Source organism: Cupressus sempervirens, chromosome 10 (genome assembly GCF_028749045.1).
Source record: "Cupressus sempervirens isolate cs-2001-9-10 chromosome 10, ASM2874904v1, whole genome shotgun sequence".
In the NCBI taxonomy this organism is placed as follows: domain Eukaryota; kingdom Viridiplantae; phylum Streptophyta; class Pinopsida; order Cupressales; family Cupressaceae; genus Cupressus; species Cupressus sempervirens.
In genome coordinates this window covers 927225074-927241617 of record NC_143127.1, presented here as the reverse complement: position 1 = coordinate 927241617, position 16544 = coordinate 927225074, and positions in this window count along the sequence as shown.

Here is a 16544-nt window from a genome sequence, read left to right as displayed (position 1 = left end):
ATTCTCTGTAGCTTTGACAGCTTGGCCTCCTTTCAAGTTTCATCTCCTTGAACCTTCATGCTCAATGTACTAGTGCAATCTTCTTTCTAACCACTTATCAAAGTAGAGTCTATGTGCTCTATTCTTCCTTCACCTTTTAGCAACTTCACATTGTGGCACACCCAACTACTCTTGCTTCTTGGCATGTGAATCATTAAATAGAAGTTTAGAGTTGCATTTCTTGCTTGATTCTTCCCTCCTTTAATTTCACTACTAGCTAAGGAAGTGGACAAAAGTGCACCACATTTTGGAACCTATGATGTGGTAAGGTTAAAGGTGGATATGGAGTTAAAAACTACCTCCACACTAAAGAAGAAAGCAAACTTGTGAAGAAATTGTAAGCCAAATTTGCCAAGGGCACTATAGAAGAAGAAGAAGGTGAAGAATTAGAAGATGATGAAGAAGAATAAGGACATGAAACACTTGTTTTGACACAAGGCATGAGGGGGGATGTAGAAGAAGAGGAATGTGTTGAGCAAGAAGCATCCAAGGCTGAACGAAAGTAAAGAAAAGCACAAAAGAAACCAATTGCACAACCCAAGGAGAAGAAGAAAGCAATAAAGCGAAGCCTAGCCAATCCAACTACAAGGGTAGATACCAGGGAAACAACATAAGTGGAAAAGGAATAAGGGAAACAAAAAGCCATAGAGCAAGGAGGACTTGTAGAAGAAAAGAAAAGAAGAAAATATGTTGCACCCCTAGAGTCAAACAAAGAAATGGCAGAACCTGACAATGATCAATTTAGATTAGTAAGACATTCTACAAAATCTAATTTGGAAAATGTTTGTGATAACATTAGGGACAATGTAGATTTAACTGGTTTAAAGACCATTGCTTTTAATAAATTTTCAATAGAAGAAAAAAACATAGTGGAAGAGTCTAGCAACACTATCATGGTTAATTTTAAGACCACCTCACTTGAACTTGACAATTCTATGCCTAAGGAGCTAAGCCCCATTATAGATAATAAATGGCATTACTGTCTTAAAATGGAGAAGGAAATAATGGAGTCAACATTGGTGCATGTGATTCCTAATCTAACTAAAGGTCAAATAACTAAGGCTAGTAAGAAACATAGGAGAAAATGTGTACCCAAATACAGAGCCTTTAGTATAAAATAGAGGATGTTGTAAAGAAATCCACACAAATGTGGAAATTAATCTATAGATTGACTACTATCAAGGGTAGGAAGATCCTTTTAAGGGAAGAAATGATGAGGAAGGAGAGAAAGAGAAAGAAGAGGCAACAGTGGAGAAGACACAACAAGGTGAAGAGGCAACAACTGAGGAGCAGAAGCTAGAGCATAGTGTCCAAGACACCCAATTGCCACCACCAAGTCCTCCACATACAACACCTATAGAAACTATAATTGTCAAGGATGTTCCTAATACCTTAGGTTAGAACATCAATCCACTAATTATAGAGGATATCAAAAAGATCCTTCACCAAACCACATTGCAATCACAATTGTGGACAAATCCTATTTTGGTGAGTGTGGAAGAATTGCAAAAAGATGTAGCAGAGATTACTAAGGAGAAGGTGAACATGAAAGAACCACCCTCACAACGTCCTATAGCTACAAAAGATCAACCAAAAGAACAAGTAGCATAAGACACAATTGCTAAGGCTGATTTCATAGTCATACCAATAATAACTACTGAGGAGCCAATAAAGGAGTAGACAGGAGAAGATGTTCCTATAGCACAAAGCCATGATGCACCTCCTCAAATTATTATCATTGATCAAGGGAATAGAGAAGAAGACCTAGAAGAGGAGAAAGACCCCAAGGAAAGAGAGCAAGAGGCAATATAGACACTGGTAAACTTGGCTACTATGAGGACTCCTACCAAGCAATCGAGGATTGATGTAGTACCACTGCAAATCTTAGCACTAGGCTTGAGCTCCATCAAAGTAGAAAGGGTACTTCACTATGGAGACCTTACACTTGATAAAGAAATAGTAATACATAGTTATGACTGAAAAATAATGAACCTGGCATAGATAAATGAAGTGCAAGAGGCACTCGAGAGAAAGAAGTAGGAGATACTCAAAATGAGAGGAGACAAAAGCAAGCATTGATGGAAATCAAAGATATATTCCTTAATGCATTTAGCTTTCCTATACCTAATGAAACAAAGATCATCATGGAGTAACTGTCCAACATAGTGGACCAAGTACAAAATGAAGACCTTGATACAAATATTAAATAATTTGAGTGTTCTAAAAAGAAGTTTCAAATAAAAGTTAATGAAAAAATATCCAGTGAGATAGCACTATCATAAGTTGAACTTCCTAAGAAGGTTGAAAAAGTGAAAATAGTAGTTGAGAATATATTCTCATTGTACTCCAAATTATGTAACTCATCATAGTTCACAAAAGAAACTAGCCAAATAATACTGAGCTTGGAAAAAAATCTTAAGATTTCTAGCACACAACTACCCAAAGATCTAGCTCAAAGTGAGAAGCGTTTTGCAACAACACTTCACACCCAGAAGGAGTTAGCTGTATTGATAGCAGAACAGGCCAATTTCAAGGCCAAATCAATATAGATTCAATCTACTATTACCCCACACCTAGAAGTACTACATAAGGAAATGGCCTATGCAGAAAATGTTTTAAAGAAAGATCCTACTCTTTCTACCCTAGAAGACCTAGAACATCTTGTAACAGAGACAACCATCCATCACAAATCATTGGAAATTTCCTTAAACAACTAGGATGCTTCTTTGAAGATGATAATGGAGGTAAATAAAACATTTTTGGCTAAATATTCCATTCATTCTTAGGAGCCTTTGATATAAGTGTCAAAAAGGGGGAGTAATTATATTTTTGCAAATAATTCATAAGAATGGGGAGATAATACATTTTTTGATGGAGGTAATAAAGAATATCCAAAGGGAGAGATATTTAAATTTTGAGGAAGTAATAAGGAGATATAGCGAAAAGGGATGCAAAAACTACAAGAAGATGTGAAAGAGGGAGCAGAAACAAAGAGAGAGTACAAACAAGGCAAAGAGTATTAGACACATCAACATGAAACAAATTCAACACAAGAGTGTTTGGTTGCAGGAGTGGAATTTTGGTTACAGAATTGGCACAGTAGCTCAAGGGGAGTTACAAGCTTTTGAGGTATATAGCCTTCTACAAAATTTTGAACAAGTTTTTGAAGTTTTATACATATTTCGAATAGAATGTAAAGTATACTCATAGAGATCAGATTCATAATACTTATTTAAGTATTTTTTCCACTCATGTCAAAGGGGGAGATTGTTGGTCTTAGATTGGTTTTGACAATTGAGTGTCAACAAAACTTAACCAATTCTTAAGTTGATGCCAAGTATAATACAAAAGTTTAACTATAGTGTGTACCAAGCCAAAGATTCAATAGATGCTAAGTGAACTTCAGGTGCCAAATGAAATTCAAGTGCTAAGTGATAAGTGATGCTGAGTCACTATAGGTGTTGAGTAGAGTATAGATGTCAAGTGAAATAGAATTACCATAGGAGCCAAGTGAGACCAAATTCTTATATGTTTTGAGCATTAACAATTAGTAAGTGTCAAGTAACATAGAATCAACATATGAGTTAGTGCCTTCTCAAACTTAGATGTAAACTATTTTTGAGCTGACTTAGGATGAATCTTAAAGGATCTTGAAGATAAGATCGAATCTTTTGAATTACCTATGTAATCAACATGCAACCAATAAGAAAATGGAGATGGCATGCAACCAATAGGAAACGTGTAATTACTGAGTGCAAAATGAAGAATGAATATTGATCATAGATTCATTCCTAACCCTAAGTCTTTGAAGCCATTAAAAGGAGGACAAAACCGCATTATTTGTGTGCATGTGAGAAGTGTATGGGTGAATTATAACAAAGTGCTGAAGGGTGTAAGGAATTACAAAGAATAGAACAACATTGCAGAATTCAGTTGATCAAGAACAGATTATCAGAACTACAAAGAGAGACATATCAAATCAAGCAAGGATCAAAACAAATAGAGTAGACTGAGGACTTGGAATCAGCAATTAAGGATTGTAAGTCATTAGGTTAAGACTTTTTAATACTCTCTAGTAATTATATTAGGAATGAAAATCATATGATGATGGGTTGGTTAAATAGCCACGTTGTAAGCCTTTAAACAAGGTGTTAAATGCTTTAACAAGGTAATACTCCAAGTGAGTGTTTGTAAATCCTTTAACTAGGTCACTTTTAACAGGGTGCAAAGTTTTTAATAGGACATGCCTTTCATAGGTAAAACCACTGGAAGTGGTCAAACTTTATAACCTTAAATAGTTAAATATTGTTGTAGTGATACTTTGTGGGTGTCATCCCCATCCCAATTTACCTTCTCATTTTGGAGGGTTTTTGGGTTACCAAAATCTTCTATTGTCTATTTTCATGCATGTCTTTACTTTCATGTTTATAAGATGAATTAAATGGATGTGAATATTTTCAGCTAAAAAGTTTTGAAGAGGTTAAATTTAGTTACTTCTGATTCACCCCCACCCCACACCCCCCCCCCCCCCCCCCTCGCCTTAGAAGTAAATCTTCTTAATTGTAAATTCCAGCAATCTTTCAATGCCTCCTTATTGGCAGATGTTATGTACTATAGGGTTTAAAAGAAAGATTCAAATTTTAGGCCAAATACAACTATATACAACTTGTAAAGTTGATGGTGAACATTTAAATCTTCAATAACTTCACAAATGTTTGCTCTTCAATTGCCTGAATACTATTGTCGTTCTCATCTTTTCAAATCCTCTTCATCAATAAAATCTAAAAATCCCCTGGAATACTACTCTATTATCTATCTTCATGTAGTATGCCTCCACCATAGATGTATTCATGAATATTTCTTAATCTCTTTAACAAAATAGTGATTTTTATGCATTGTTCTCCCCCATTGACATCAATTTAAAAGACTTTATTGTGTCAATTATTTCTCAATGACTTTGACTAGTTCAAATTTCTAAAGACACTATTCAATACCAAATACCAAGAGTCCTTAATGACTCAAGTAACCATAGATACCCCCCAATACAGGAAGCATTAGTGTTCAGTCCAGTCTAACAATAGTTCTTTGTACTATTGGACTAATGCAATCTCTAAATCCTCTATTATGAAGTTGGTAGGGGTATAAACCCAAGCATATGCCTCAAGTACTCAAATGTATCTTTAGGTAAGGGATTTGTAAAGATATCTGCAATCTGATCTTTAGTACTCACATACTCCAGTCTAATCTCCTTTTCTACTACTTTATCTCTCAAAACATGATACTTAATGGATATATGCTTAGACATAGAATGCAATATAGGTTCCTAAAATTCTATCCTAATGTCTTTCAATATCTATTTCATCCACATCACTTAATTACAATTATTTGCTACTACTACACACTTTATTTCAGTTGTACTCTATGAGATACAATCTTGTTTCTAGCTTAATCAAGAAACCAATCTTACTCCAAGAAAGAATGCTCCACCACTAGTTCTCTTTCTATCATCTATATTGCCTTCCAACATGCATTAGTATATACACATAGAGTGAAATCACTTGATCTTTCATACCATATTCCATAATTAGATGTCCCCTTCAAATATTTGAATATAATTTTTAGTGTTGCATAGTGATACTCCTTAGGATAAACTTGAATTCTAGTTACAATCTCAATTGCATTTTCTATATCTAGTCTAGTGTGAGTCAAATATTTCAAATCTCCAATCATGGATCTATACATTTTTTGCTCAACCGTAGGTGTCTCATCTTTTCTAGATAACTTGAAACCATTTATTATTGGTGTACCAATAGGCTTACAACATTCCAAGCCAAATCTCTTCAACAAGTCTTTCAAATACTTAGCTTGTCAAATGAAAATGCCATCACTATTCTGCACAACCTAAAAATGTAGGAAAAACTTCATTTCTCATATCATACTCATCCTGAACTCATTCGTCATTTCTTTAGAAAACTTATCACTTTCTTCATCATTACCTCCAAATATTATGTCATCAACACATATTACTATTATGAACAAACTATTCTCTATTTCTTTTAAGTACAAGTTACTATTTATCATACCTTTAGAAAATCCAAGCTTTGCCAAATAGTTGTCCAACCTTGCATAGCATGTTGTACGTGCTTGCCTCAAACCATATAGAGGTTTCTTCAATCTACATACCATATCATTTTCTTTTGTTAAAGGGAAACCTTTAGGCTGCTCAATGTATACTTCTCCTTCAAATTCTCCATTCAAGAAGGCTGATTTGACATCCATCTGATACACTTTGAATTTCTTATTCACTACATAACCCAAGAACATTCTTATTGCTTCCATTTTGGCTATAGGGGCATATGTCTCTTCATAGTCTATTCCATCTTGCTCTGAATATCCTTTGTACACAAGTCTGGCCTTGTTTCATACAACTTCACTTTTCCATTCATCTCATTTTTGAATACCCATTTGATTCTAACAAAATTCTTATATTTAGTCCTTGGAACTAATTCCCATGTTTCATTCTTCATAATCTCATCTAATTCTTCCTTCATTTCTTGAATCTAATGATCATCTTTAGGGGTTTCATCTACATTCCTAGGTTCAACCGAGAAATCAAACATATCTCTTCGTTAACTATGTTTCTTGTCATCACTCTTTGTCTTTACTTCTAATTACCTTCTTTGGAGGATGATTCTTGTCAGATTTATGTTAGAGGTATGAGATGCTAATTCAATTCTTACTTTTACTCTGGGCTTAGTTATATTCTCTTTAATCTGATTTCCATTTTGCAAATCATTGTTAGTCTCAATGATAACTTCCACATTTTCATGGTTGTCCCTTAGATCAACAATACTCACTAAAGCTATCTCTTCTACTACTTTAACTTTCTTAACCAATTCAAGCTCATCATCTTTATCATTATAGTCATTCAAGAATCTTTCCATGTTTTCTTTAAATTCTTCATCATCATATAGAAGTGAATTCTTTCTAGTTTTCCTTACTCTCTTAAGACATCTTTAATGAAATTTGACCAAACTCTTTACATGTCCAACAAAAAAAAAAAATTCATACCTTCTTGCTCTCTTTCCATAAGAAAATCAATACCATATTTGATGTTCTTATCTTCTTCAGATCTAGATATGTCTTTTCTTGTGCTTCTATTCCTTTGTATGCAACAAAAATATTCTAGATTAGGAAACTCATTGCTTAGCTCTTTACACATTTTTGGTGTCTCAACAAGAAGCTCCATCTTCTAGGTGTCAAAATTTCCTTCATCAAACATAGCACTATCCTTTCTAAAATGGTTTTCCATTAATCTCCCAAAACTATTAGTCTTTCTCTTCTAGGAATTGATGCTCTGATACCAATTATTAGAATATATAGTCCAACAATATAACTAAGAGGGTGGGGAGGGGAGGGGGTGTGAATCAATTATCCAACTATGATCACAATTATCAATCTTAATCAAAATTAACCAAGTGAACAATATAATCAAAAACCAAAATAAGATACTCTTGCACAATAACACTAGATATGTTAACTAGGAAAATCCTTGATTAAAGGAAAAACCCCGTTGCAAATGATATGCACAAGATGATATACTAATACAATTATTCCTTGTTAGAGGATGGAGCCTATTAGATGTCTATAACAACATTCAGTACATATCAGTCCCTATCATAAGACTGTGAATCCCTATTAGGATATTCCGACCCTGTTAGGATTTGTGGAAGAAAAAGACCAATGAACCCACTTTCCAAATGATATTTGTATTATTTCTTGTAGAATAATAGAATTATACTATAGTGCTCCTTTCTCCTTCTCTGTCCAATAGACCACCATTCCACTCCTTCTAATCTCAATACTAGATCACATACTTCACATCTAATAATCCCTTCGATTGCTTACTATCATTTAACAAATACTCTACTCTTGTTCACACTTCCTTGATCACTTCATAAAACATATACTTACAAACAAGGAAACAATCTTTCCTTAATACTATATCTTAAAAGTAATTCCTTGAATTTGTCTTGAGGTTTTGCCAATTAATTATAATAACATAATTAATTAATTTGCAATTAAAATAACACTGTTAGCTCATAGTACATACAAAACTTTGCACATGTGACTTCAGGACTTGTGTACTTTCTGACATCACCATCAGACTATCTTTTGTCATTGGTTGACTGCACATCACTAGATTATATCTCTACTAGAAGATATAAGATGATCATTAGAAACTCCTTTCCATGAACTATATCTATGTACTACTATTTATAAATCAATTATAGCTTCCTTACATTATCAACATAGACTGTGTGCATTTAACCTCGTCATCAAAATACAAGGTAGAACATGTTGTTGATTGCACATCACTAGACAATAAAAACCTTTTTTATACAACTATGATCTTTGTTTGTTACTCTACCAATCTTCATAGACTTACTCATATATTAACATCAGTAACAAACAAAGTCATGAATGCAACATGTCAATATTCTCCAATTCCTAGGATACTCCCCAAAAGGAATACCATCAACATTGATGCTAATAGTATTCTAGCACAATTTGTTATGATGCATTCATATTTTTTACTGTATCGACAATTTAGCTAAGTTTTGTAATCCCAATTTATGGTATTACCTTACGTAGACACTTTTCCTCAACATTTTGGTGTCCAATCTTTCTTTTCTTTAGATCTTTAATCTTGTTCCCTATGACCATTATTTAGACACTAATAACAATAACCTTAAAATATAGAATCAGTTGGTTTCTTATAGCCTTTTGATCACACTCATATGCCTGATGATCTTCTTTATTGCAAGTAAAGCAATAAACATTGAATTTGGGTTTAGGGTTTGACTTACCAACATTTCTCCTACAAATTTTATTTTTATGGCCTCATTTTCCATAGTGATAGTAGGTAGGTGATGGAGAGATAAATTCAACGAAAGCAATATCAATAGGAACCAGCACCAACAAGAGATAGATTATAAAATTCTTCTATTTAATTTGTCAAATGAATAGTACATACACTAGCTCTCCTACAGATTTCTTCTCTCTATAACTTAGTATCTAGAAACTTTGCTCTCCAACTTGACCTAAACCTAAACCTAAAACTCTATTTACACTTGCTAAGATAATCTACGAAACCTTCTAGATTATTACAATATAGAAAATTCTAGATCAATATAGATTATTAAAAAATAGGAAAAATAACTTATAGAATACTCTAGATCAATATAGAATAGGGAAGAATGAGCCCACAATGGTCTGAACAAATCCCAAGAAAATATCTTATCGTAATGACCAAATCGAGATAATTTCCTCAAGTTAGCTCATGAATAAATTATGTCCAAAATTCTTTATGTGGGTGCTCATGCACTAGTAGGCTTCTTGTTCTTATGTTATGCAGTCACATTTCTTTGTTCTCCTTACTTTGATAATTCTCCTTTCTTGACAACTGATAGTAACTCAACATAGCCTAGTCTTGACGTGTCAAGAGGTATTTTTGGTGCATTGATTTGTTCATTAAGGAATTAGATTATATCTTCTTTAGGTTTGTTGAACCTCTCAACAAATTCCTTTTCATCTTTTAACTCATTCAACAATCTGCCATTCTTAGATTTTAAATTTTCAATTTCTAGCTCTTTTCTTGTAATCTTACTTGCTAACAAATTGATCATGCCAAATTTCTTGTAGGTCGGATTTTGTAATTCTTTCAACCTTTCATCAAGTCTTGTAACCATCTATATTTTATATTCATCTATCATTTCTTTATCATCCATAGCCTTTACTTTATCTTCCTTAACCTTGTTCTTTTATTCTGTCACTTCACATTGTCTTATTACTTGTATCTCATGTTCTCTTTTCAATGCTCTTACTTCTTCATTCAGAATGTTGTTCCTTTCCAATATATTTTCCATTGTTTCATTAGATTCACTAGAACTTCCTTCATCAAATAGTTATTCAACAGTTTCCTCTTTGTATTGGGTGTCATTTTGTTGAATTTCCATCTCTTTCTTTCTTTTCAAGGATTGTCTTAATATCTTCTTTGCAGCCTTGACTTGTTCATATGCAAGTTGAACATTGATCCTCTGATTCTCAAAGATCTCTTCTAGTTTATACATTTCTATCTTCAAGATCTTTAACTCTCAAGGGTAAAAGTACAAAGTTGTGTCACCTTTTAGGTTGACTTATCAAAATGACTGAATTTGAGTATTTATATCCAAAAATCAATTTTGTTAAAATATATGATCTAGATAAATTCATTCTAGCTAAGTTATATATGGTCTCACACTTTTCCAATTGGAAATGTCTATTAAACACATGTTTTGTACTAGTTTGTATTTTATTACTAAAGAAATATAATTATTTCAAAAAAGTGGCATTTTAATAACTCTTACTATTTTTCATGACATTTTTTAATAACATATAAACACTATTTTATAGAGCTTAGATTCAAGAATACTCTCATATAGAGTTTATACTGTTTTAATTGGATATGTGTATTGTAGTTTAAAAATTCTACAAGCATGTATTTTAACACTCGAAAAGATGTCAATTTTGAGAAATGAAAAAATATTAAATCATATTGAAAAACTAAAAAATCATATGACATTCTAGAGGAAAGAGTCATCTTTTAAAATGTATAATTTTTCTTCTGGTTAGAATAGATTTGCTTGAAAAATGTGGTGGGAGATGAAAAACTATCAATTTCAAGTGACTTGAAATTTGAATCATTATAAAAGAGAAAATATAGGTCTAAAGCCAATTTTTATTTTTTATTGTTCTAGCTGTATATCTTATCTATAACATACATGTAGATCAAAGGGAAATAATACTTCAATATAGTTTTGTGGTGGGAACTAGACACTTATTTGTTGGCATTTTTCAGCAGCTATAAAATTATCTATAAAATTTAGGAAAATATATCAATTCTTATTCCAAATAATTCTTAAAAATTATAATCCTAAACATCATCCATTTCTACACATTTCATTAGTATACTAAATTTTTTAATTTAAAATAGTAATACCAAATTTATGTCATTAAAGGTGAAAAAACTATACTTTTGTTAGCCTTTTGCTTTACAAAAGGGTGGCACAGGTTTGTGCTTTTATCCTCTGAAAGTGGTTAGACTTCTACCAAGAGTATGGAGTTCTAATACCATTTTTTGGAAATCTAATCTAGAAATTATGATAGTGATAGTAGGGGGGGGGGGGGGGGGGGGGTCGGTGCAGGGGGTGAATAAGGATCAATAAAACTTCTTCAACTTCAAATCTAAAAAATATTTGATATTGGTGAAGGAGCACCTCAAAATCTTCAATACATTTTGGCTTATAGGTTGGCTTGGACAACACCAATTAATAAGGACTAAGCTCTAAAGTTCCAAGTTGATATTTGTGTGTGTGGATAGTTTACGAATGAGTGGAGTTAAGGGATTTGAGTGATCTTTTAGGATCTAGGTGTTAAGTCATAGAGAGTCAACCAAAGTGTCAAATGTTGACAAAAAAGCCAAAGTGGAATGATTTTTACATTTTTTATTTTTAAAGTTATTTTACGGTCCCATGTAGTGGTTTGGAGTCAAGTTAACCATGGAGGCTAATGGTTTGACAAAATTTCCAAATTTGCAAAAGTTGTAAAAGTTGCTCATGACAACTTTGCAATTTTGCAAAAGTTATCATGACAACTTTTCCTAAATACTTGGAATTTGTATTAATGGTGTTCTACTCCCAACCTAAGGGTCCAAAGATGTGGAAAGGGAATATATAAGAACATCCAAACCATAATCTGACAGTGAGGAAGGACATTGTATGGATTGTGGTTTGGGGACGACCAAGAATTGGTTGTATTTGTGTAACAAAGCCTTCATCTAGTCATCCATGGATTGAAAGGACTGAACTAATACTTTGAGCTTGAATTTTTGATGTGTAACTATTGATTATAGTATTGGGTTGATTTTTTTGCTAGACTAGTTATCATTTTGTTAATTTTTTGTGTTTCCCTAATTCACTGGCTAGTTCATGGTCAATAATGTAAATATGGCTCAGGATCAATTAGGAGTTGCCATGGTTGAACTTCCATGAAATCTTGGGATCAAGTGGGATAATTTTAAAATATTTTAAATGTAAGTTTTTGATTAATGGGTTGTAGAGGAGCTATTTTTACTAACAATCCCTAGGCAAGTGTAGGGGCATTATGGTTAGGTGCTTGTTTAGAATAGTAGCAAGAACATTTGTTGAATGGATTGGAAGTGTAAATTTAGAAGTGTTAAAATGAAGGAGCATGTGTCTGCGACATGTAAAAGAAAGGACATTTTTAGGGAAGACCTTTGAAGAACTTGTTGAAAGCAAAGATACTAGACTGGTTCACATGCCCTAGAAACCCTTAAAAGTAGGGGTTTGGTAGAAATCTAGTGTACAAAAAATTTCAAGACTGAAGACCAAAGAAATATTTGAGTCTTTGATAATGGCAGAAAGAATCTATAGTTGATTCAAGGATTTGTTAAGGAAGTTTGTGAGAAAGTCAGGAAACCTAGTTTCTAGGAGGCCTAATTGGCACAAAAAGGCTACAAGCCTAGAACTAATCAAACAAGAAAATGATGGGAAACACAAGTGAGAAACTATCAAGATGGATCATGGAGGATTAAAAACTAACAAGGAATAGTAAGGAAACTTATTTATAGTCCCAATAATAGTCTAGGAAGAAGAATGGCCAGTTATTCCATCAATGCACTACGAGGAAATTGAGGTATAGGCTAGAGTTTGAAGTTGGTGGAGAGATATAAAAGGGATATGGATCCTAGTAATGACCTTTGAGTAGGGTAAAGAGAGTGTTATAGCAAGGCCAATTTATTAGTCTTAGGTAGAGCTAGGGGAGATCTTAAGAAAAATTTAGATCTCCCCATCAGATATCTTCACATAAACCCTCATTTGAACATTAACCTTATATCAATGTAAACTTTCACATCAACATAATATTAGATCTGCCTTCTAACTACATTGATGAAAACTCATAAAAAGATAACCCATTAACACATAGATTTGGTAATGTAGAAACCCTCCGAGGTGAATGTAAAAATGCGGTGGGGATGACACCCACAAAATTTTTACTTTTGCAAAAATAAAATGTGCCTATTAAGGCTACAATGTTTGATCACTTTTCATGATCTACCCTATGATGGGTGTGCCCTATTAAAGACTAAAAGAACTTCTAAGTTCTAATTTGATTAAAATACATTTACCTCACAACTAAGTGAGTATTCTATTAGGAGATTTGCAAAAGAATGTGAAAGCTACTTTGTTAAAAGATTTAAACCCGAAACACCTATTAGAATTGTCACTACCTAATCTTTTGATATGTACTTACAAGGCTAATACCATATCTCCTATATGCAACATATTATCAACTCATTGTGATTGATCTTCTTGATCTATACACAAAACTGTTCATTATAGTGAGTGATCCCTTCTATCTGATTCACCTTCAAATTTTTGAACATAAAAATAAACTCTTCATACACACACTTGCACACATAAAGTACATCATAAACCCTCCTTAAATATTTGTTTGGGAGAACCTTATAGATCCAAATCAATAATATAAATTCATTTCTTTTGTGAATTAGTCCTTGCACTTTTTTTATTGGTAGATTTTCATAGATAGGTTTTAATGATCATCCATTTGACACATAATCACCTCCTTGATTACCTCCTTGATCTTCAAAACATACCTCTAGCTCAATAAAACTAGTTTACATCATATTTTGTGTCATTTGAAAAATATATCTAAAATTGTGTTACTCAACACTAACACCATAATGACACTCAAGATAAACTATTTCATCCTCCTAGCCCTTGGCCTTAAAGATGCTCCACCTGGACATAATTACTCAGCATTTGTATCAATTTCCATAAATGATTGTCCCTGATAAACTCAATAGTACCTAGAGTATTCACTGACCCTTAGCTTTGTCAAAAGTAACTACTACTCAACACATAACTTGAAATGTATACAAGTCAATACTTAGCTTGACCTATAATGGATGAATCAGTTGTAGTGATGACCAAAAAAACCCTACCTTATGAATGACTTAGTATTTGACACTAATAGACAACATGACTTCTAGATCAATAGAATGTTCATAAGAAAAGAGAAGAGTGTAACTATTATACCATCTATCATCAAGTCACAATGTTTCAATCCTTTGAATTTCATAAAGGATTCAACCCTCAAATACAATGGTTGGCCCTATCTCTTGTAAAAACCAATGATGTTTCCCAAGTATCTTCCCCATATAGAAAAACTTGAGATGATAAGGAACCCTCTGCAATTGTTAAGAATATTAGAATGGAGAAAATTGAGGTTCTTAATGTAGAGATTAGTGGAGTTACAAACATGAAGGGAACCCATTGGTCTAACAAGAGATTGAAAGAAGAAAATCCCTCTACTCCTATGGGGACAAAGAAGTTGATTAGTTCAAAGTCACCTGACAACTCTAGGAAAGAAAAGAGGCCCTAGACCTAAAAGGAAGGCCCCTAGGAGAAATTATGGCAAGGAAGAAGAGGACATGACCATAGTCATGGGGTGGGATATGTCCTATGCCTTTTCCCTTCTTGTGTGTCAGATACATTGAAGTGGAGACCAATACACCTTTGTCTAGAAAGGGGCGTGAAACTAAAGGTCAAGGGATGATCACCTCCCTTATTAGAAACTTGAGCATGGAAACTTAGAACCAGGGAATGGAGAAAAATGTGGAGACATAGGATGAAAAGCCTGTAAGAGGTGACAATAAGAAGGGGGAGAAATATGTGCCTTGAGATACAAATGATAAACAACCTCCTGTTATGCATAAATTTTCTAGGTTGGAGGAAACCATTACAAGTCTAATCAAGAAGAATGAGAACCTGGAGGACAAGTTTGACAAGGTGGTGAATTTTTCTATTTGTGTCATGCATTTAGTAGCTACTACTCGCCATCTTCTATAGGCTAGGAATGAGGAGATCAATGATGCCAAATATATGGAGACTACTCACTCACTTTATGACTTCATAGCAGACGATTAGCTTTGGGATTTGTTGGAGAACAAAAACAATTAGAAGAAGGAGATTTAGCTCGTAGTCCCTTGTCTTTTCTTTTTTGGTTTTCATGTTTATTGTTTACTACTTGGTCCATGGGGCTCATTTTGTTATAAATCACTAGACTTTGTTTATGCCTTGAAACTCAAATTGAGTTGGGTTTATATGTATTTATGTTAATCTATTAAGTTTTAACTCTAGTAGGTTTAGATATAGAAATATAATAGTTTGGAGATTTTCAATAGTAAGGAAAGGTATTGGTTGATCTCTCTATAATCAGCCTTTTCTTTTTGTACTTGGTTCAGCCTGCATTTTGGCTCACCTTTTGAATATAATAAACAAATGCCACAAAGGATATTAGTAATACTAGGTAAAGGAACCCTAAAACTAGTTTTAAAATGCCACAATTTATATTAGTAATATAGTAAAAAGCTAGTAATCATTGTATTCATTATATTGAGTAGAGATTAATGCTTAATTTAATAAGTTGGTAAAAAAATTATATAGTTATTATTGTTAATATCACATATCAATATTTATGTAAATGTTTTAATGAGCATCTAAAATTCTTGAGAAACAAAATCTAATATAAAACAATAATTCTTTATTGAGTAAGAAATATTTAGAAAAGAAAAGTTAGTTAATTAATTTCCCCCTTTATATATATATATATATATATATATATATATATATATATATATATATATATATATATATATATATATATATATATATTTGTGCTTTGAATCCAATGACATTATTGCAGATCTCTGGTATATAATTTAATGAATTGGTAAATTAATTGATATCATATAAAATTAATAGTTTACTACAATTACAAAAGAAAAGTATTCAAGAATGTTCTTTATAATTTTTAATTTCCATATTCTATATATAGATAGAAGTTGCATTAGCTTAATAGAAATATCTTTGCGTACCTACCACTGATAATAAATAAACATTATTCCAACACATCTTCACACAGGATTACATTCTCTCTCACAGCACAAAATCGCAAGAACGCTATGATTGCGTAGAAACTTCAGAGAACCTTCTATGAAATTCCATGCCCACAATGTTCAATAATGTCAAGTCAATGCATTCATATTGCACAGTTCTACTGGTAATCTGGATTTTTATTCCTCCATAATTCAACTGCAGATGAAAGCCTCGATATCTCGTGCTTCTCATTCTATTCATTCGCTAATGGAAAATATTATCTTTGGCACTTCTCAACGGAATATAGGAGGCCCACGTCAAACCAAAGCATAGACAATCATATCCCAATTCCCCAAATAGTTTCCAAATGCAGGCATAACAGGAGCAGAAATAAAAAAACCTTTTTTTTTATTGATATTCGATATTAAAGATTCAATTGCATTCACTTGGGTGATATTGATAATTGCATTGCTAAGCGTTGGC